The sequence below is a fragment of the Acomys minous genome, assembly GCF_964271855.1.
Source record: "Acomys minous genome assembly, chromosome: 6".
NCBI classification, from domain to species: domain Eukaryota; kingdom Metazoa; phylum Chordata; class Mammalia; order Rodentia; family Muridae; genus Acomys; species Acomys minous.
In genome coordinates, this window is record NC_140487.1 from 11657270 (window position 1) to 11678227 (window position 20958).

The 20958-nt window shown below is 37.2% G+C and overlaps 1 pseudogene across 1 annotated transcript in view; it reads right to left on the minus strand.

Moving 5' to 3' along the window:
* The window catches only part of LOC311599094 (55 kDa erythrocyte membrane protein-like), a 35736-nt pseudogene that overhangs the window by 4661 nt on the left and 10117 nt on the right, over window positions 1-20958 (minus strand). The window contains exon 5 of the transcript in view: window positions 3548-3640. The product of the transcript in view is annotated as a 55 kDa erythrocyte membrane protein-like (transcript). The remainder of the gene's footprint in view (window positions 1-3547; window positions 3641-20958) is intronic.

Genomic DNA, 20958 nt, shown 5'->3' on the forward strand with positions numbered 1-20958 from the left:
TGAATTAGATCAGGTGACAAGTAATGAAAACCTCAACTAGGATAGTAGCAGGAGGACAAGGAAGAAAAGGATGAATTCAAGCGATCTTTCGTGGGTCAAATCTGTTGGGTTTAGTAACTAATGAGACCTGAGAGAACTGTTAAAAAAGATTTCCGAGATGTTCAAGCCAGAGTTACTGAGGAAACGATGAAGTAGGGACATTGGATGAAAAGCAGTTTGAGTGATTGTGGGTATGTATGGGTGGGGTATTGATGGTGATTGTGTGTGTGTGTGTGTGTGTGTGTGTGGTGAAGGGACTTTAGTGGGGATACACTCCTCTTGTAAGTAATGAACGGTAGCCATTTTCAAAAAAAGATGAGGGAAATTCTAGAGTTAGATAGACTATAGTTAACTTACAGTTGATTCTCAAGCAAAACAAGACAAAAAAACTGAACAAATCCTAATAACTCTCAAAGGTAATTTTTAATCATTTGTTTGACAACTATTTACTTTAGGAATACTATATGTCAAGAACAGATCTATGTACTGGTACATGGTTGTCAATAGAAATAACATCCCCCTTATGTTAACCTAGTCTAATGGGAAAGACATAGTAAAGGCACTTCTATAATATACATATTATATAATACACATACATATGATGTCACACATATCACTTTAACTAAACCTCATTGTTATGGAAGAAGATAACAAGAATCCTTCCAAATGTGGGATTTCAAAAGAGATCATAAATGAGCATCTAGCATAGCTGAGCCATTGCTTGGAAGGTATCGATTGATAAGAGCCACTGCACTGATGTCAGGCTGTGAGAGAAAAATTAATTTATATGAAGTTTAAAGTGTTGGAAACTTGGTAACTATTTGTTACTGCAGCTAGTGCTCAGTATATTGAGTAGTCTTCTTTGAATTTGTGTGCCTCCAGGAAGCTCATTGCTATTCGGAGTCTTTAATCCCTAGAAGTTATTGCCAGACTTCCAAGCAAAGATGACATTGGCATAGTCAATGGGTACAATCTCATTGCTGATCCTTAGGAGCCCTACAGAAATAAGTAAGACAACTTGTTGATGCCATTTATTAAGGATTCTATCTAATATTTATCAGGCAAATATTCTTAGTTGGGGAGTCGTTTTTGCCTTAGAATGACAGTGGGTTTCTGGTTCAATTGTTCTTATGTGATATTATTTCCAGGGATTCATGCATGAAATATCTATTACAGCTAATTATCTCTTGGCCTACTTCTGATAGAAAACACAGGACTAATTCATGTGCTTATGAAATAATTTCTAATAAAAACACTTATTAAGGGATGATTTTGCACTGTTTATGGGTTCCATTATTTGAATCAGCTATTATAATATCTCACCAATAATTATGACTCTTTTTTTTTAGAATATAAAATTTTGTTTAAGTGTACAAGAAGTTCATTTCTCACCATAGATTCCATTAGAAGAGATCATATTTTGTGTCTGGATCAAAAAAGGCTTCAAAGCCTTCACCATCCTTATCCCATCAGAATCATACATGGTTAACTCAAACAGGCTGCGGTTGAAAGCCCTGTTTGATACCCACTAACTCTTGGACAGGCTCTAGGCATTTTTCATAATTCTTCCAGCCTCAAGAAATAGCAGTTACAGTAACTGCTCTCTCCTGGCTTCCCTGTTATTCTCTTCTCCACAAGGCAGATAGCGTGATCCACTTAAAATGTTGAAGTCAGATAGTTTGTTTTTAACTTTGCCCAAAGCTTACCAATGGCTTCTTTTAAAAAATCTTACTCAGAACAACCATCAGTATGCGTAATGGTCTACAAGGCTCCATGAGACTGGAAAGCTGTCTGACCCCATTTTTTTGTTCTTTCTCATTCTCTGTTCTTATCCAGCAACTTCCATGCTAGTTTTCAAAAATTTACAATGAAAAGATGTAGTTCAGAAACAAACCTGCATTTTTTTTTTACCAGTACCATACTTGTGATTCATCCCCAAATTAGGTCATATTTCTCACAATCTTCTAACTAAACTCCTATCAATGCCAATTATTATATATTTTATCATTCATGTATTGTCATCATAATGTTATTCCATGTTTAGAGCATCCCTAAGAGTCAATAACAGTGGTTTTGGAGTGCGTTTGGTATCACACTGTGCGTGTGCAAACCCTGCCCAATTACTTACTGACTATGACTTTTAGTAAGCCATCAACCTGTGTCTCGGTTTTCATGTTGTAAAGACAGAATTAGAAGAAATGTGTAGAAAGGTGCTGTAGTTAAGCAATACCTCAAATAGTATCCAGCATACAATAAGCAATAAAAAGATATTTGATAAATATTTTTTATAAGAATACAATCACAACTATGTCTCAGTTTCATTATTATAAAATAGAAATAATAATATAGAGCTTATTTGTAGGATCTTTGTGAGAATTAGATGAAAGAATGCATGGATAATAAAATGTGGCAGTTGGTAATCCTTTAACAGTTAGCTGATAGTGTCTTTAGCATCATTTAGACAGATTAACTGAGTTCTCCAAGGTTAAATAAGTTGTGACTGAATCAGAAATATATACAAGACTACCAGGTTCAATATGGCTTCCTCAACAACCACTTTAAAAAGTTGTAAGTATAATTTTTGCTTAGGAGTCTACCAAGTAAAGCATAGGTACCTTCAATTTCCTTTTCTGTAATATGTAACAACAGGAAGTCTTAGGTGTGTTCAGCTTTTAAATCCACTTGTTAGTATTTTGTTTTCTTGCAATCTATAGATAGACCCCTATTTCCAGTCTAGAGTTCAGATATATCCCCACACAGACATGGACTCCTCGGAAGTTACCACTCAGCCCTCTGAATCTCTCCTGTGTGGACCATTTATTTTATGACCTTCATTCTCAGCTGCCAAATGTCATCACAAAGCAGCAGCGCTCTTGCGGATGGAAAGGCCTGAGGTCAAAAGACAGGTTCGAATGCTGTATCTGGAGATGCCAATTTCATGTAGCTAAAGTCTTCATACAGAGCAGAACTGCACTCAGTCCCATCCTTTCGATTTTTATTTTTATTCATGATATTTTATCTATGATTAAAAAAATAAGAGGTAGAAGCTGTTAGAGGTCACTGACATAGCCACGTAATCTAGATTATTTCTAGGTTGTTATCTTATTTCTGACCCTTCATTTGCCCATCACAATTAAACAGTAATAAACTGTGTTTAAGAAAAACCAAACCAAACAAAATAGTGATTGTAAAGCATCTTTGTGCAAAGAAAGAAAGTATGCTTAGTAAGTTTTAGAATGTTTTATGTGAAGACATCTGTAAACTCTTGTGGAATGAGACTAAGACAGATGTTTTCATACCAAGTGGACAGCTTGTTTTCTTTTCTGCTGATGAGGACACACCCATACGACATATTTAAAAATATTTGTGTAGTTCAGTTACATTACCATTGGCAAGAGATAAGAGGTCACAGAGGCCAGCTGTCAGTCAACATTTCATTTTTTAGCTGTTTCATACAACCTATGATCAGCCAGGAAATGTATTTGTTTCAACAAATGCACACTCTTACCTTTTTCATTCTGTCGCATGAAGTGCTCTTCCAGAAAAAGTGACAGGATTTGAACATCCGGAGTAATAGCCATCTGAGTGGTGTCTCTATTTTCTAAAACAAGTCCATAAAAAAAGCAAAGCAATTACTCAGTTCAGAGAAAAAAGACTATCATAAGGAAAAAGTATTTTTAAATGCACTTTCCTATTAATGTTATATGATGCATGTAATGGTTTATAATTACAGAGAAGTCAGGGGTCTTTTTCAGAAACACAAAATGAGTCGTCAATTGAATTTTATTTTGGAGCTACTTGGTGGTCCTTTATAAATAGGAGCTCTTTAAAGGTGAGTCATTAGGGGAAAAGGAAGAAGAAGAAAAAGCACAACCAGTTTCTATGATTTTTTTTTTATCTGAAACCATGCATGTATATATAAAGAAGCAGAGTACAAAGATGTGCATGAAACAATCATTGGTATAAGCTGCTGACCACTTTAAGGTAACATATTCATGAAGAATGCCTGTATAGTCATAAATTCTGTGACAGTAAAGCTAAAGGGATAGTCTTGGAGAAACCACATTCAATGTGCCAATCCTAAATACTGCAAGGCTAAAGTTGAAGGAAACAGCAATTGATTCAGATTCGCATAAAGGAAAATTACATCCAAGTATAACGTGGCCCTGTTGTTCTAAAGCATGCATGGACATTGAGTAGAAATGTAAGGACATTTTTTAGTAACTCTAGCCCAAATCTGATGGCAACCTCATATACACTCCATGAGACATTATAGCTAGCTACAATGCAGAGGCGAGGCAGCTGGCACTTGTTGGTGCCCTCAATTCATAGATGCAAAGTGAACCTCAAAAGTGAATGTCTTAATGGTGTTTACTACCAATCAGTGGCTGAAGTGAAGAGCTCAGTGAATTGAGTCTCTCTTCCTAAAAATTGTAGAAACTTTCAGAGAGATGAAATATAATCAAGAGAAAAGAATTGCACAAATGAAGAAATCAGTTTGAAAGAAGAAAACCAGTGGAAAGGCAATATGAAATATTTTTGAATGAGATTTTGTCATTGAGATAATGAATATGACCTCTATCCTTAGTGATTTAAAATAATGCTGTCTATAATTTTTAACTATGCTAAATTGTATTTTGGTCTGTGTATCTAGTAAAAAGAAAAGAAGACAAGACAATGGCTGGAGGCCAAGCTGGAAAGAGGAGGGTCAGTGGAGTGTGAGCTCACCACAAGGGCTATGGGGTAAATATAATCTAGATCCAATATACATATGTTTGAACATGTCATAATAAAACCATTATTATATATAATACATGCTAATAAAGTCTAAACAGATTATTTTAAATTATAATGTTGATAGAAATTAAGTTCCCTAACTTCTGTTTCTTCTCTATATTTTCTTTCTTGAACAATTACTGAAAAAGAATTTTTTTTTTAATTTAAGGAGCTTACAAATGCTAGTGCCTCCAGGATCCAGCCAGGAGACAGATGATTAAGGAGGTCTGGTAGATTCTATCCCAAAGATTTTATGTACTGTCAAAAAACGTTAGCTGACCTAGAATAACCAATTTTAGCTTTGTGGGCAGATGAGCATGTGACAGGGCAAGACAGTACAGAGCTTTCTCCATCTTGAATTCTTGCTGAAGGCATTCCAGGTTTAAATGGAATCTTATCTCCTTGGTGGAGAAGCCCATGGATATCTATCCAACTCTGTTCTAGGAACCAAAGGTCAAGATCTCCTAGTTATCTTGGCTTTTGTTAAAACTGCCTGTTTGTGTGGAAAGTCCTTCAGTTAGCCATTTATCTTAGGTACCTATTTGTTCAAAGCCCCTCCTAATAACAGCTTCTGTTAAAAATTGTTTGCCTACCCTGTGAAGCTTCTCCTGAAGGTGCAAAGGGAGATGCAGGGACCTGGAGTCTGCTTTTACATACTTCATGTTCTGGACACCTGAGGCCACACTGGGTGTCCTGAGTGTAGTCTCAGTCAACTGGAATACACACTTTCAATTGGGTATACACTGTTTCTCATCTCTGTTGACCTTTCTGTCTTCCTGTAATTTCTGAGATTACTTTTATCTTAAGCTTGATTTTGTTGTTGTTGTTGTTGCTGCTGCTGCTGTTGATGCTGCTGTTGTTTTCAATACAGAGTTTCTTAGTGTAGCCCTGGCTGTCCTGGGACTTACTCTGTAGATGAAGTTAGATTCAAACTCAGAGGTCAGCCTGTCTTTGAGTGCTAGACTAAAGGAGTGTGTCATCCTGCCCGACTTAAACTTGAAATTTAGTTTGTTTGGTTGTTTTTTTTTAAATAAAATCTTTAAGTTTTGAAGTATTTGCACACTATTTTACATACATTACATATATAGACTAAATCTTTGATTGTTTCTACTAACAACTGTGGCAGTATACTTGGTTCAAATCTAAACTTAAAACCTCCAGTGGTCCTTGGAGAAGGACAAAATGGTATCTAATCTAATCTCAGAAATCTAGGTAGGAGGTTCAAATAGGCTTGACTGGCTTGTAATTCCAGTGCCTTACTTAAACAAAACTCTCATTTACTCCTCTTGTTATGTATTCATAAGGCATAAAGGAGGAATGTTTGCTTGTCGGTAGAGAAGATCAATAGAACAGATAATCTGGAACGGAAAAACACGTGTGGAGGAATGTCTTGAGTGGATGTAACAACTGTCAATAAAGTTCTGTTTAGCCAATCAGCTGGGCAGAAAGAATGGAAGTGGAAGGTGGGTCTTCCTGGAGAGGGGAGGAGACAGTTGACAATGATGGAAGAAGGAGAGAAGCCTCTGAGGTTAACTTAACTGAGGTTAAGTTTAGCAAGTGCTTGGGATATTTGTATTTTATGAGGTGTAGAGTAGTTTGTTTTAGTTTACGAGTAGATAACAATGAGTTTAGATTCTGCCCAGCATAGTGTTTGCAGCTTTAAAGTATGTTTCAGACTCTCTGTCAGTTATTAACTTCTTAGGCCAAACCAATACAATTGATTGTGACACACAAGGAAATGCCACAGTGACGCTTTAAATGGCATGCACTGCTCTCTTTCCGTGCCACTGAAGAAACATTAGTCACACAAACACACAAACAAACAAAACATGGACTTCCAAAAATAGAGAACTAGCCTCTGCTTTCAGCGTCCGATGGCAAATGACAAGTCCTTTGTTTAGTATGAAGATGGGCTACACCTAATATTCTCTGGATGAACGAGGGTCATATTAGGAGACAGCCCATGGGATTTAAAGTGGGTTTTGGGTTATATAACATCAGCTGATGTGAAGACTAAGTTCAACCATTCGGATATGTAATGAGTCAACTTACCTCTGCAATCAAGCCTGAATGCAATTTTGAACTGTATTGCTTCTGTCAGCTTCCCCAGTAAGAAACTTCCTAAATTCATAGAACCTCGGAGTCCTAACGAGTGTGAATACTGGGGACAAAAGAAAACCTTTGCTTGGAACTCTATCAGGTTCTGGTTTGTTAATATCCCCCTGTAGATAATATGTAGTTATTCATTCGTTATTTAATTTAAACTTTGAATGCCAGTGAAGTGAACCCAGAGTCTTATGCATACTCTCTTTCATATTCCATTCTCTTAGGGTGGTATTAATTTACATATTTACTTATATAAACCATGATTATGAGTACAACACAGTTCAGTGAATCTTGGTTCCTTTAATAAGTAATCAGAATGGTGGTTGGCCTCAAAAACACCTTGAATATACTTATGGTAAGAAAGAGGGTGGCTTGGAAGAGTAAACCCTAGAATCTCACTTTACCTAACTCTTCGTGGACATTTATTGGTCCAGTTTTGTGGGCATTTATATTACTTCCTCAGGGTAGAATGCCACAAACAGGCAAACTATAATGACAAATTTTAATCCACTATGCCATAGAGCGACTTAGAAAATAAGATTCATTCAAGCAAGTAAAGCTACGCATTTTGTTAGAAACAGGAGTGAGGTGCACTTACTCATGGACTGTTGGTGTGACATTTGAACAGAGAATTTACATATAATTTAAATTCTGAAAGTAACCGATGAACAGTATCAAGCCTGGCTCCAGTCATAAAGAAAGCTTTTGTGGTCAGGATGAGAGCAGAGCTAAGACTAAGCAGTAGTGAGGAGAAATAAGAAACTTAAATGTAAGGTCAAAATTGAAACTGGACACAAGGGAAAGTTCATCAGAGGTGGTCAGTATTGCAAGAGTTCAGATTTGATGGTATTTAAGTGATGCTCCAAGAAGAAGGGCTTTTATCCTAAGCATTTGCTGTTCAGTCAAAGGGAACCTCAGAGCCTTAAGAGTCTGCCAAGTGTTGGGGACATCTCACTGTCCTTATGATGAGTTCCTTTCCCTTTGAGTGGATAAGTTCAGCCCAATTCCCCATAGGAATTTACAGCTGTATTGGGATACCTGGCTCCCTGGGTGTCTCAATTTGAAGAGGGAACCTCATTACAAGTGATAGAAACCATTTTGTTATGGCCCAATTGTCGTGGCGAACACAGCCAGAAAAGTGGAAATCCTAAATATTGACAGATTACTTTTAGAAATAAAGTTTAAAAGTGTGCTTCTGTCAAATGCCATCTCACAGCACAGTAACTGTGTTGAAGAGGAATGCTTTAACAAAAATTACAGAGAGTGGCTGGTCTTCTTTTATAGTTTTCAATGACTATCCAATTTCAGCTTTCTGGGGACACTGATCAGAAAAAAAAAGAGGAAAAAATGAAACTTTTAGTTGGGAATTCAAAAACCACTTTCCAGCTATGGGCAAGAAATGGTTTGGAGTGTGTGTGTGTGTGTGTGTGTGTGTGTGTGTGTGTGTGTGTGTGTGTGTGTTAAAAGAAGCTCTGCTACTGTTATGTTTTCATCCATGCTATGGACTAAATAAAAAGACCAGAAGGGCTCATGTATGAGTCAAGAAAGTAGATTTAATGGTTTGAATGTAGAGAGCATATATATTTTTTGTAAGCTATGTTTAGTTTTTGAAACCTTTCCTTTGGAATCAAGGTGCTTTTGTTTGTTTGTTTGTTTGTTTTTGTTTTTTTACATAGATGGATACAAAATAGAATAGACCTCAGGGCATGGTATTCTTTACCAAAATCTGTGGCCCAAGTCTCTTCTACCACAGTTAATTGAGATCTTTATTAACTTTATGTCAGATTTTTTTTCTTGGCTGTGATTTACAAAGGCTCTTGTGGGCTTGGAAGGTGAGGTAAATATTGTAAGAGAGTCTGTAAGTAGCAGGGATGAGCAAGTAGATACAAAATATCCAGGTAGTTGAAACAAGGAAAACCAAGGGAGAGATTTGTTTGACTTCAATGACCTTGGAAACGTAAATGAATTCATAGTGAACAGGTTCTAGTAGAAAAGCATAATCTAAGAAATGTGTCACCACAGTGAATTTTGAAATGTAAGCAGGTGTCACTTAAAAGACCAGTTGACATGGAGAACACTTTGAGGTAAGCCCAAACAGAACTGAGACATAGCAGGTCAGAAATAGGGATCTCTTCCATACATACTAATGCTTTGTGGGATTTAGCATGTCTCCAACAGGCAAATGAGCAGGAAAAGCAAGTCTGAGGAGAGTAAAATGCCTTTTACTCCTTATTCATTACTCAGTTGTTGAATTTGATCTGGTCTCCCACCCTCTCCAAAGTCTCCAAACAGGCATATTTTTAAACCTTAGCTAAAGCTGGCCCCATAAATCACAGGCTCCATTACCATATGGATACATGAGACTCATTTAAAGAGTAAAGAAGAAAAGCCACTAAATACTTACTAAATACTTAGCTTTTTACTTATCTCCATAGTGTTTTTCAACCTGCATATTAAAAAAACAATTTCATTAAACATCTTGGTCCTTCAAACATGGGGAAATAATTTTATTTATATGAAAATTATTACATTAATATTATTGTTATAAATATTATTATAGATATTGTTCTGTATTTCTAAACAGACAGGTTCATTAAAATTATTTTGTCTTTATTTACTCACTTATGAATATGTTGAGACTCACAGCCAAACTTTGAGGTGAAATTTAGGGAGTATTATAGAAGAGTTGTTGATAGAAGGACCTGGGCAGGACAGGGGCACCACAAGAGACCAATGGAGCCAACAAATCAGGCTGGAGAAGGGGGGTGCTGCAGAGACTGATGCACCAACAAAGGACAGTGTATAGTGAGGACCTAGGCCCCTTGCTCAGATGTAGTTGATAGGCAACACAGTCTCCTTGCGGGTCACATAATATGGGGAGTAGGGGACACTTCTGACATGGAATCTGGTGCCTGTTTATTGATCACTTCCGCCTGGCTGAGCAGCCTTGTCAGGCCACAGAGGAAGAGGATGCAGGCAGTCCAGATGAGGCTTGATAGGCTGGCGTCAGATGATAGGGGAAGAGAGCTCCCTCTCTGAGGACCAGGGAAGGGAGAATCAGGAAGGGAGGGTAGAACCCGGAGGCAATGAGGGAGGGGGCTAAAATTGGGATGTAAAGTGAACAAATTAAAAAAAAAGAAGGAATATTTAACACATGTCTAGTATTGAGGAATTCCCTCCCTCTGTGAGACAGTATGAGGGAAGAGAATATAAATTAAAACCCGTCCTTCATGGAAAACATGAACATTTGCTATAAGCTTTTGAACATCCATAAAATAGATTAATTCATTCAAGAAGAATCGAAAATTTCAAAATAAAAATATTACCTAATCTGGGTCTTAGAGTACAGATACCATTTTGTCTTTTTAAAATTACAATTAATTTCATGTAGAATATTCATGTCATTGTACATGTCCATCCTCCCCCCCAACATCTCCTTGTTCTCTCTCAACTTCATGACTTTTACTTTTATTATTCTATTTATATATTTATTAGAGATATAAAAAATATATACACACATATATGTGGGCTGAGTCCACTTAGTGCTGCTAGAGGAAGACAAATTCATCTCCCTCAGCAGTTTAATTCCCTAGAGGTAGAGCCCCAGGAGGTTTCTCTTATCATTTGGACTTGTCAACTGGTGTGTTATCCTTGCTCAGGTCTTGTTTAGGTAACCATACTGTGGCGATTTCATGGGTTTAATGACCTTGCTACAGCCAGGAGGCACAATCTTGCCACAGAGTTTCTAGTCCTCTAGCCCTTGTTTCCTGAGCCTCGGGTTTAAGGATTGTGCTGTAGCTGTGTCAGGTGAGGTTGGGCACCCATGGTCATTTGTTCTTTGCATTTTGACCAGTTGTGTTTCCTGTAGTAGATTCCATCTGCTGCAAAGGAAAGCCCGTATAAGAACGCCTAGATGGAAACAGGGTGTACTGTCTTACTTTTTAAATCAAAAGTAAAAGTAGAACAAGAACTGGTGACTTGAGGAATTCTGCACACGATGGGCAAAGCAGCTGAACAAACAGGTGGGAAATCTGTTTTATGAAACTCACCTTACAGAATTTCACCCAATAAAAAACATAGGCCCACAGTATTAATTTTTCTAAGTCTATGCATCATCACAAAAGGCTCTTTTAATCATATTCTGAGTGCACATTTGGTTCCATTTGGACACAACTCATGAACACTAAATTTTTTATTTGAATTCCACCTTTTGACAAAGTGGGCAAGACTCCAAGCAAGCTGACATGGTTAACTGTTGGTTTAATTCATATAGACCTGAGTTTTAATACAAACAACTCAAATTCACCAGAACACTACATGCCATGAAATTGTAGCCTTACTCTTTATTTGGTATTCTCTATAGAATTACGTGTACTTTTAAAAATAACATCACGGATAGATATATTTGATCACAACTCAAAAGAAATATATCTTTTAAAATTACAATAGGAAACGTAGACTTCATTTTAATGATAATAAACTAATGAAGTAGGGGTTAGCCAGATTCTGGTTTTCCAAACTGAATTCTACAAGATTATTGAAAAAAAAAATACAGGTTTTATTTGTATTCTTAGTTCAGGTTTGACCAGAAATGAGTATGTACACAGCAAAATCATTTCACCTTTTCCAAACAGCCATTTAAAAATGTGTTTTTCCTCATGATTTTTACAGTGTCTGTGAATGGAATTAGACAAAAAAACATTTGTTTTCATAGCCTGTAAATACAGTATGTTCGTACATTAACTAACACAAGTAAGTCATTATACTATTTATTCAATCTACCATATATCACTCTTAGTTCAAATAATATGGTAATTTTCCTTTAAGAGATATTTTGGTTGCCTAACATCAAATCCTGGTAGAACAATGTTTGCACTCTGCCTTATTTTATTTTCCTCTACATTTTATGGCACATAGGTGTTTTTGGTCTGCCTTTATTTTAAGTCTATGGTCTGATTATGTATTGAGCTGTGCTTACGTTTTAAACTCCTCAGGTTTATGCTGTTGCTGCTGTTTTCCATTTTGTGATGTGGTCTCTCAGTGCTGCTCAGGTTGTATTTAAACTTCTGGCTTCTATTTTTTCATAACCTCAGCCTCTCAAGTAGCACTACCACACTCAAGTTACCTCCTATGATAAAATAAAATATTTTCGTATTGCCTTCTATAAGAAACTGTATATTTAAACAAATGAATATTCAACTGGGGTTTGTTTTTATGCTACTTGGCTGTTTAATATTCACAATAGTGATACTGAGCTGACTGGTGTTTATCAGCACTGCTTTAGTTCATAGAAACTGGCTACAGTCAGCTGATGACTACTCTTCCCATGCAGAACTACTTCAGCAGCAGGATTTTGACAACTTACAGAACCACACTGTGCAGACTGTATTGTTGGATGCTAGTGTGGACCATCTCTTTGATGTTAGAGTCCCTAGGGACCAGTCTGAGAGGGTGCTGAGTTGCTGGGAAACGTATAGTATTTAATAGCAGAGAAAAATTCATTGTGAAGAAGCTGGTGCTGCTGTACTGCTGGGCTGATGCCTTTTCTAAGAGAGCAGAAGTTTGATAAAAGGACAGATAACAATGTACTGTATTGATTTATAAGGAAGACAACAGTGATTCTGGCGCCTTTTTCTTGTTTGTTTACTTGTGTATCCTTTCCGTATTTTTATACTGTGACCCAGACATGGATGAAATCACATAAGAAACTAAATTCTCATATTAATTTCATGTTATTTTGGAAAGCATCACTTCTAATAAGAGAAAATTTGTTTATACGTTCTGTCAGGCAGTGGCTACAGTTTTCATGTCTGAGATGCATGGTTTGATGACCGACATTTGAGATACACTGATGTGAACCTTGTACAGAGTTCATAAATATCAAGTTTTAATGGAAAAAAAGAAATGCTCCAGTTCAACAGCCCACGAACATGCACACACAAGTTCCTCTAAAGCTCAGTGTATCATAAGCAGAAGCCTCGGAGGAGTCAGGAATCAATTTAATGTAAAATGACATGCAATCTAGTTCAATCAACTTGCTATGTTTGCTTTAATTTTTTTTTCTTTCTGTTTTAAAACAGCATCTCAAGATGGTGCTGTTAAGGGTGTCTTTTGGCTGACTGTTTCCCAAAACCAGGGAGAGAAACAGCAATAAAACAGAAATGACAAAAAACAAAACCTGCCTATAAATTGGCTGACAACATCGTTCCTTACTGTTACTACCTCAGATTCTGCCAAAGGATCAATATATTTCCAATATGAATATAATCAACGCAGGACCACAAATTCCAATCACAAATTTATATGTGGATTCAGCAGAAAAGAGAAAAATATGGTCTGAAGGGAAAAAATACCCTTTTGCATATCTACCTCTAATTTTACACAGGGTATAAATTAAACATTCTTTGATAATAATATGCAATGACAGCATAATCATATGCTAACATTTAATCACCTTTTATATACAATATTACCCTGATTCTTCTTTAAAATTTTATGTTGTATATTGCTGTACATTTTTCTTGCTGATTGATTCTCTTTATTACCACTGATTTTATTTATGCTGCTAATTTTTTTCCTAAGCGTATATTTTAATGAGTAGTTTTGTTCGGCTAACGTCTACAGAATAAGGAAATTCAGCACACCTGCCTAAATAAGATGCTTGAGATCACTGAGGAAAGAAATTGACATTTTACTTTACCCTCAGCATGGAGCCAGGGGCAAAGTTTGATCTGAAAACTTGCAAATTAACCAAAACTGTCACTCAGGAGTTATGGGCCTGAATGCTGCAAAATATGTTCTTTGAAGTCCTCATTTCAGCAAAATTATTAAAAACTTTATATCTAATTAAAATTGTAACTGCATTCCCATTTTTCAAACTCTCTATATCCTCAGGGCCAATTGGGCTGAGTGAGTCTGCAGCCTCCTCTGTGCAGCTCACCAAGCTGCTCCTATAGCAAATGCACATCATTACCATCTCCCCAGCTGAGAGGGAGCAGCCATTATCATGCAGCATTATTAATCTTCTTGTCTTATCAACTTGCAAATCACAAGCTATTGAGCCTTATGGCATGGTTCTGGGTCCATAGTTATTCATTTTGTAGGTCTACCTAGCCTTTGAGTCTCCTTAATCACCTGAAGATTGTCAGTCTCTTACCTTGGCCTGCCCCTGTGGCCCTGCTCAGCTCCTGTGAAAAGTCCATGGTGTTCTCTGCCTCTTAAAAAATCTTTTTTTATTTGAGAGAGAGAGAGAGAGAGAGAGAGAGAGAGAGAGAGAGAGAGAGAGAGAGAGAGAGAGAGAGAGAGAGAGAACAGAGGATAAATTTCATTAATGGATGTGAATTAGCATCCTACTGCCAAGAGCTGACCCTTTCTCCTGACATGCGCGTCTAAGTCATTCTTGTCACTCTTTCCCCCATTAATATTCTGAAAAAGACAGTGCATTGAAGAGGATAGAATAAGAAAGTTCCCTTAAACAGCCACTGTTGACCTTAGGTTGGGGATTTTCCTTTAATTTGCTTTTCTTAAAAATAAAATATTAATCACATTGGAAAAGGCAAGTAGAGTTCCTTTACTTTTTTTTCCAATATATTCCATTTCTAATATTGTATTCATTAAATTAAGTCATTGAACATTTTGAACATTTTAAACTGCCAAAGGAAGATAGAAATGTAATTTTCAGGGGAAAATAGATGAGACAGACTGAGGTATCCTTATGACAACTCCTATTTCTGCCAACCTCCATGGACATGCCATAAACATTAGTCTTTTGGGATCTTAAATGATTTCTGATCACTTCACTACTATAAGTTTTTAATTTTGTAAAAGTACAGTACTCCAACATGACTTTCAACTGAGAGAAAAAACTCACTGACAGGAGCTCCACAATTGGTTCAAATGTGGTGATTGCTGATATTAAATATTCTAGCTTATGATTTTGGGTTGCCGAGTGTCACAATGGAAGCTTTAACATATATTTTACATAGCTTTTTCTCTCGATATGCCTGTCCACAGCAATGCAGAAATATTTAACTATCAGTATCATATACAATGATAAAAATGACATTGAGGTAAAAATTATTTTGCCCCCAAAAAAAACCAGTAGGTGCTTACACCATCTGGAAATAACCTTGCCCCTCTATTATTAAAAACAAAGATAACTTAAATGAAAAAAAACTGATGTGAATTTGCAAAGAAATGCCAAGCACATGAGATTAATGCATCAGGTTTTTAATCTTCAGAGACTTGTATTAAAAATGCAACTCGATGTTGTTACATGAACTTGGCAGTAATGATGAAACTCTGATGGCCAGTTAATGCACAGACATGCCTTAAACACCACTAATTGGAGGACTGGTCTCAAAGTAGTACCCAAGGTCTCACCTTTTGAATGAAGAAGCATTCTATGAAAGTCCAGATGTGATGTGGTATACACATGAGACTTATTGAGGAAGCATGGAACCCTACAAAGTATTGATGGTCTCAGCTCTGTCTGAAATGGCTTAATGAAGCTGCATTTGGGTTCTGCAGTAATAGCTTTTTGGGGTTTGTGGTTTCTTATTTCAAATATTGTAGAATGTGCAGACATTATTAATATAAAATTAGTAAACTTTTCGAAGTGTAGACTAATTTAGCCAATGTATTCTGTTCACTAAAATAGCCAAGTAGGATTATTTCCCCTAATTCTACAATTACAAGGATTTGAGAGTTTTTATAGGGATCAGTGATGAAATGCATTTTATATTTCTAGGTGAGTCCACACATTTTGGAGAAGGTTGAATAGTAAGAATTTAAGGAGAATCAGAAACACATCAGCCAAAGCATACAAGCAACTGACCACTTGCTAAGCGAGATGGGTCACACTGCACTCAGCTCATCACTGTGAGCTTGAGGGTAAGGATTCCCTCTGAACTGAGAGGTGCATCTTCTTACTCTCATAGCACAAACACAAGCTCCTGATACAGGGAGTGATACCCTCTGAGTCCTGAATGAAAGGAGATAGTGCTATGCTCCTGTTTTCTGAAGGAAAGCATGCTAGCTTCTGCTAACTTTCTCCCCACCCCTGCAGCACGGAGCAAGGGTTACTCAGTCAGCCAATACTCAGTCATTGCTTACCATGTGTTGTTCCTGTTGCTTATGGTACACTAAGAACAAGAACTTCCTCCCTCCTACAGTGAGTATGCCAGGGATAGAGACAAATATAAGATGAGACAATGTGTAAGTTACATTGCAACATAGAAAAGAATAGGTGCAAAGGCATAATGGAAGAGACAGCGGGAAATAGGGGAGCAGGTGTTCAGTACTGTTGAATAAGATAGCATGGCAAAGGATTTCTCTGTAAAAATAAGGGAAAAGTGAAGCGCAGGGAGATGGCTCACTTCGTAGAATGTGTGCCACACAAACATGAGGATGCGCCTCAGATCTCCAGAACTCATGTAAGACACCAAGTGCTGCACCTGTTAATCCAGGCTGATGAGGGCCAGACAGGGGATCCTGCAGGTTTCCCAGGCAAGCTGAGGTTGCACTAAAATACCCTGTCTCGAAAAATAAAGGTGGTGAGCAGAAGAGCAGGGTCCTCTCTGTCAGCCTGCACTCATGTTAAGCCTCTGAGTTAAGATAATTTCCCAGCCAAGGAAGGTGCCTTGCTTCAGCCTCACTGGGAAAACCCAGATGGCCTAATAGCATGCCAGTCTGCTCTCCTAATGTCTTCTGCTGCTTTTCTAGCTGCCTGCCGGGCTTTTGCCTTTGGTTTTAATGTTGGGATTCAATCCTATTGCTTTGGTTCTGAACACAGTTTTAAACAACAGTCCAGTGTAAGTTTTCTTTTCTTTCTTCCTTCCTTCCTTTCTTTCTTTCGTTCCTTCTTTCTTTCTCTCTCTCTTTTCTTCCTTCCTTCCTTCCTTCCTTCCTTCCTTCCTTCTTTCCTTTCCCCCCTCCTCCTCCTTCTTCTTCCTCTTCTTCTTCTACAGATCAGTAGGAAGACCTGGTCAGAGGCTGTTGTAAAGGACGGGAAGGTAGCTCCCACCATAGCCTGAATATACTTTAAAGTGCTATGGACAGTATTGCTTGTCAGAATGAATAAAGGCTACAAAAGAAAGAAAAAGATAAAGAGATTGGTGGAAAAGAGGGAATGCCAGAATATTAGCCTAAATACTCTATTTCTGATTTTGTCTTGAGTTCTGCATATTTAAGGGAAAACATTTAAATTCTCATATCTCAAAATAAGCAATTCTCTTTATATTCCCATCTGTCATTAAGCCTTTCCTATGGCTTCTTTCCTAAATTGAGAATATGTTGCCTTTAATCACTTGTTTACTTTTTAACAGAGTTAATGCCAGGAATCATTCTATTTCATTTATTTTATTATGGATCATACAATTATACAGCATGTTATATGAGATGTATTCCTTCAGTTTACAGAATAATTTTAAATACAATGTTCTCTCAATTTATCAGGTTTTAAAAATCTGGTTCACAACTTGGAAGAATTTATTGTGTTCTTTCCTGTCACATTTTCTCCTTTCCCATAGACCTAACAAAGATCCTATATTTTATATTGATTCTTCCTTTAGATTAATTTTAAAGTGTCTTTTTAAATGTAATGAACACTTACCACAGACCAAGTCAAAGTTTAAGGATAGAGGCAACATTTTGCTAGGATGACATTAGAATATATTATATATTTTAAACACATGTAAATTTATTAAAAGTAAATTTTTTTGCTGAAGTGATGGGCCATCAAGTAAGAGGCATATACTGCATTTGCAGAGGGTCTGAATTAAATCCACAGCACTTACAACTTCATGAATCAATAGTTACCCCTTCTTCTAGCCTCTGCAGGCATCTGCACATGCATGCATGTATCCACATACATACACACAGTTCAAGGCAAATAAAGCCTTAAGAAATCACTATAGCTTTTTCAAAGTGTTCTTTCTGTCCCCTGTTAAGGTGTCAGTTGGTATTGCCTTATATTCTGGAATTAGAAATCTAAAGCTAAGTTACTGATGCATTGGTTTCTACTGAAATCTTTTTTCCTCCCTTATTGACATGCCTACCCATCACCTTCTTCCTCTTGCTTCATTTATTGTAAGGACCATCACTCTTTTTGGAATAGGATTATTCTTGGTCTGGATGCATCATGGGTATGAGGCCATTTATTGGGATCTGGGCAACTTATACCCAGGTGTTATACCACTGAAGTAATTAGGAGCCCATTCCCCGTAGCCTTTCACTAACGCCCATAGTGTTTCAGGGAGGGGTGAAGCCTACTGAACCTTGTGTTCAGGTTTTTTTGTGAGTAAACAGAGATACAGTCAGTTTGTAAGTGTAGTGGTCACGGTATAACCAAAAGATATCTCTTTTCAGAATAGCTCACCATCTTGCGCATCCATTATTTCTGCCATTTCTCATGTACACTGTTTTCTGAACCTTCAACTGCATGACTATTACCAAGCAACCACCATCCCTCCTCATCAGTAGTTTAATGACGTATGAGTCTCTGAATCAACTGTTATCTGATATGATAAGAACTTTTTATAAAGAAGACTGAGAGCAGCACTAATTTGTGGATATAAACATGAGCATTTAGAAGACAGTTTAAAGACAAGCAAGATGAATTTGTGGGTAAAGTGCTTGTTACCAAACATTACCTGAATTCAACCTCTGGAACATGATGGAAGGAAGCCATCAATTCCAATGTCCTGTTCACTGACACCTTCATATATACCATAGCATGCTTGTGAACATGTGCACAAACACAAAATAAATAAAATTTTAAAATGAAGGCAATTTGGAATGTGTCTAATTAGCAAAATTATAGAAGTGGGCTCCTCCATTAGTCCTGTGATCTCTGCTGGCACCAGCTTTTAAACAGATTGCAATAACAAAGATGACTTCTTTCTTATGAAGTTGGCTTTGATTCCAAACCAGAAGCAGTTAGTTGGCATGACAAAAGTCATACCGCTATCATGTCATGGGAAATCTTTCTTGGATTGTCATTATTGTAACATGCAGGGTTCACAACTAGGTAAGACTGCTAATGACTACCTAGTAGTCCACATTAGCACCTCTAGCACTCTGAAGTTTAGCCACAGTAAGAAAGCTTCTAGCTCTGTCCCAAGTTAATGTTCCCATGTATTCTATGACCTAGCATATTGTTTTTTAAGCAGTAGGCTCTTAATATCAAGTCCTGCTTGGCACATAATAACAGGGAAAATACCCTGTTGTGTCACAGACTTCTGGGACTTCCCTGATCAACAACTTGTAGGAAAATGTCCCCCACACAGTTCTGTGGCTTTTGTCTAATAACCTATTGCTTCAGGAGAAACAGCCCTTTGACCTTCCACAATTGCCCTCCATGTAGGGATCTGACATTCAAATTCTTAAAAAAGAAAGAAAAGAAAGAAAAGAAAAGAAAAGAAAAGAAACAACAAAATTTCAATAAGCTTCAAAATGTTATTTTAATGTCTAATTTTATAATATCCTTAGATTTTTTTTATCCCTTCCCAAACCTCTCCTTACATTAACCATTCTACTGCCAACATTTCCCTATCTACTTTTTTTATGCTGATCTAAACTATTTTATTTCTTTTTAAAATATAGTTTATTAATTTATTCATATTACATCTCAATTGTTATCCCATCCCTTGTATCCTCCCATTTCCTCCCTCCCTCCCATTTTTCCCTTACTCCCTTCCCCTATGACTGTGTATCATATTTGTTTCACCACTCCCCCTCTCTTAAGATTTTTCCATCCATGGTCATTTTTATATATTCTGAGTCTCTACATACACTGAAATACACTTCTATAATAGGGTTGTGTTATACACACATATAGTGCTGATTATAATACATACTTATGCATGTAGCTAGAATTTGTCTTTCAGATCCCAAATTGCCTTACTTGGTATAGTTTTTAAGTTCCATCCTTGAGCAAGTGTCATACTTTGCTTTTTCTTTAGAATTGAGTAAAGTATTGTATATATGAGCCATATTTTCATTTCCCATTATCTTAGTTAGGGTTTCTATTGCTTTTATGAACACCATGACCAAAAGAAAGTTGAGAGGACATTGTTTATTTCATTTATACTTCCCTATCACTGTTAATCATAGAAACAATCAGGGCAAGAAGTCAAACATGGGAGGAACCTAGAGGCTCCTAGAGGCAGGAGCTGATGCAGAGGCCATGGAGGAGTACTGTTTACTGGCTTGCTCAGCCTGCTTTCTTATAGAACCCAGGACCACCATCCCAAGGATGGCAATGGTCAGGGTCTTCCCACATCAATCACTAAGAAATAAATTGCCCTATTGTGTTGACTACAGTTTTATATTGTGGAAGCATATTCTTAAGTGAGGATGCCTCTTCTCAAATGAATTTAGTTTGTGTCACATTGACATAAAACTATACAGCCTGACATCCACCATTCATGGGTGCACCTCTAGGCTGACTCATCATTCTGACTATTGTAAATACTGCAGCAATGAAGATGCATGTCCCAAGGAGAGAGCATACAACTCTGTAGTAGGAGACAGAGCACTTTGGATGCATGCCTTGGAGTGGTATAGCTCAGTCGTTTGGAAGTTCTAGGTTTAGTTTCATGGTACTATCTTTAAGTCAGAATTAGTTGGTATGTTGTAAATGACAATGGAAAAGATGGGATTTCTTTACCAATAATATAATATACCTTCCAAATCTACAATTAGTATATGGTGTGTTATCCTAATAGATGTGAAACTTCTCTTACACAACAGACTGCCTGCTGTGTTGCCTCCCATTCTTAACTCATCATTTCCAGCAGATCATGCAGATAATCTGCTCCAAGCTTCCTCCCTCTCATCATGTTACCCCATCCCAGTTCTACCAGGCATCCCTTGGGAACATACCACCAACCTAGCCAGAGAAACAAATAGGCCAACAAATCAAGTAGGCAAGCTTCTGAAATTTACTCTCCTTTCTCTCTTTCATATCTAGTTAATCCCCTGATACCCAAACCACATAAAGGCACTACAAAGAAAGAGAATTGTAGACCAATATCC